Genomic DNA, 3,152 nt, shown 5'->3' with positions numbered 1-3,152 from the left:
GAACTCTTTGTGCTTTGAAAACAGACATAGGGATACGTTTTTGTGCTTTGAAAACTCTCTCGAACTTAAGTAGACGATCGGTTGGAACTTTCCTTGCGAGTTTCCTTAGCCCACTTTTCTTCTTCTTTATCCTAGGGATATACTTTACTAGTTTGAAACTTGTCATAAATAAGGTTATTCCCCGCCTACCTTTACTTTATTTTGAATCTTTTTTCTCTTCTTAATCTTTCTATTCAGAATTCAGTTAACGACGAGATTTAGTATCCTTTCTTGCATTTTCATAACTCGTGAAATGCCGAGTAGGCACGAATTCCCCCAATTTGCGACCTACCATAGGATTTGTTATGTAAATAGGTATATGTTCCTTTCCATTATGAATCGCGATTGTATGGCCAACCATTGTGGGTAGAATGCTAGATGCCCGGGACCACGTTACTATTGTTTCTTTCTCCTCCTTCATATTGACCTTTTCTATCTTTGCCAATAAATGATGAGCTACAAAAGGATTCGTTTTTTTTCGTGTCACAGCTGATTACTCCTTTTTTCCTTTTTAAAGAGTGGCATTCTATGTCCAATATCTCGATCGAAGTACGGAGGTCAGAATAAATAGAATAATGATCAATGGAAAAAAGAAAAAAATCCTTTAGCTGGATAAGGGGCGGATGTAGCCAAGTGGATCAAGGCAGTGGATTGTGAATCCACCATGCGCGGGTTCAATTCCCGTCGTTCGCCCATCGCATTATTGCAAATTCCAAAAATGCAATTTTCCATATTCCTAGTTACGTATTTACTTACGGCGACGAAGAATAAACTATCGCTATATTTTTTCCTTTTCCTAGTTCTTCTTCCAAGCGCAGGATAACCCCAAGGGGTTGTGGGTTTTTTTCTACCAATGGGAGCTTTCCCTTCACCGCCCCCATGGGGGTGGTCCACAGGGTTCATAACTACCCCTCTTACTACGGGGCGTTTACCTAGCCAACACTTAGATCCGGCTCTACCCAAACTTTTTTGGTTCACCCCAACATTACCCACTTGTCCGACTGTTGCTAAGCAGTTTTGGGATACTAAACGGACCTCCCCAGATGGTAATCTTAAAGTGGCCGATTTACCCTCTTTTGCAATGAGTTTCGCTACAGCACCTGCTGCTCTAGCTAATTGCCCACCCCTTCCACGTGTGATTTCTATGTTATGCATGGCCGTGCCTAAGGGCATATCGGTTGAAGTAGATTCTTCTTTTCTCTCAAAAAACCCCTTCCCAAACTGTACAAGCTTCTTCCAAAGCATACGACTTTCTAGATGTATATGACGATCTCTAGACAGATGGATCTTATATGAATCATATGATGAAGTACCACATGAGTGGATATATAGGAAAGGAATCCAAATCTGCCGAATCGCTCATGTTATGATCTTCTACATCCTAGGTCTCTGTGTTCCGTCATCTGGCTTATGTTCTTCATGTAGCATTCAGATCGAATGACTCTATGAAATTACGTCGATACTTCCACATATTATGGGTAACGTAGGAGACATCCCTATTTTCCCCCGGGGGTCTTAATTACCACTACTTAGCTTTCAATTTGCCTCTGACCATCAAATTAAATGTGAATAACCCGTCCTCCTCTCTTTGAAACAAGGGGCGCTTCCGGTTCTGTGCGTGCTTCAAACAATTTTGTCTTCTCCATATTACCATATCTCTAGAGCCAATAATTTTCTATGAGGAACTACTGAACTCAATCACTTGCTGCCGTTACTCAACAGTTTTCTGTTGAGGTCTATCCCGTAGAGGTAGTCAAATTGGATCAGTGATCGATTTCTAGGTTTCGTCGTAAACCTAATTGGTTACTTCCAATTACGTAAATCAATAGTTCAAACCGCACTCAAAGGTAGGGCATTTCCCATTGATATAGGAACTTTTGTACGAAAAACAATAGTATCTCCAATTATAGCCCCTCTGGGATGTAAAATATATCTCTTCTCACCATCCCCATAGTGTACGAGACAAATGTATGCATTTCGATTAGGGTCGTATTCTATGGTTACGATTCTACCAGATATGTCTTTTTGATTCCGTCGAAAATCTATTTTACGGTATAGGCGCTTATGACCTCCCCCTCTATGCCTTGCGGTAATGATTCCTCTGGAATTACGACCTTTACCACAACGGTGCCGTCCATGGATCAAATTATTTCGTGGATTGGATTTCACTTGCCTGTCTACGGTTCCCTTGCGTGTGCTCGGGATAGGTGTTTTGTATAAATGTTTCGCCGTATTATTAAGTATTCTCCTTTAGTTTTTTTCTCTATCTAGAAGTGGAATAGAATAACCCGTTGAAGGGTAATGATCATACGTCTGTAATGCATTGTATGGCCCAGAATAGGTCCTATTCTTCTACCTTTTCCAGGTAGTCGATGGCTATTCACAGCTACCACCTTAACACCAAAGAAGAGTTCGACCCAATGCTTTATTTCTGTCTTAGTGAATCCCGATTCGACATTAAAAGTATATTGATTCTTTCCCAATAAACGAATACTTTTTTCTGTAAATACTGCGTATTTGATTCCATCCATAAATTGACTTTCCCTCCTATGCTCTGAGTTCCAGTATCGATAAGAATTCGAGTTCTTATTGTTCTTATGTTATGGTATGAATATACCATACCAATTCGTTATGTATGGATGATGGATGAGATTCCATGGATAGAGAGCCAGTTCCAATAGACTTATGGAATGTTCCCGTTCGTGTGCATCCAACAGGAATTGAACCCGCAAATTTACCAATTATGAGTTGGGCGCTTTAACCATTCAGCCATGGATGCTTAACAGGGATCATCGTACATCGTAAATAACCAATTTTCATATAGAAAGACATATCATAGAAAAATGAAATCGAAAATATTCCGAGATGGCAAATATTCGGAGATGACTATGAAAACACCTCTCTGGATCCTCGAATTGAAAGAGAGATTGAGAGGGATCAAGAATCCTAATTCTCGCTATTTGGAATGGATCCAATTCTATTGAGTCTGACTCATAGTGATCATTTCTCTTTAGCAAAGAATGACCTTGGTTATCAAAGGATTGAACAACCGGGATCCATTTACTTATGATACCTAGTTGGCATTGATAACAAGGATCTAATGAATTATGAGT

General features: G+C 40.0%; 1 pseudogene across 1 annotated transcript; it reads right to left on the bottom strand.

Annotated features, from left to right (window-relative positions):
- Window positions 1-215: 215 nt before the first annotated feature.
- On the bottom strand, window positions 216-2,289 carry LOC123163852 (50S ribosomal protein L2, chloroplastic-like; annotated as a pseudogene). Its single transcript, XR_006482016.1, has 2 exons — window positions 1,881-2,289; window positions 216-1,229 (listed from the first exon to the last, which is right to left on the bottom strand). The product of XR_006482016.1 is annotated as a 50S ribosomal protein L2, chloroplastic-like (transcript).
- Between the last annotated feature and the right edge of the window lie 863 nt (window positions 2,290-3,152).

Source organism: Triticum aestivum, chromosome 7D (assembly GCF_018294505.1).
Source record: "Triticum aestivum cultivar Chinese Spring chromosome 7D, IWGSC CS RefSeq v2.1, whole genome shotgun sequence".
Classification (NCBI taxonomy): Eukaryota; Viridiplantae; Streptophyta; class Magnoliopsida; order Poales; family Poaceae; genus Triticum; species Triticum aestivum.
This window is presented reverse-complemented; position numbering and strand designations above follow the sequence as displayed.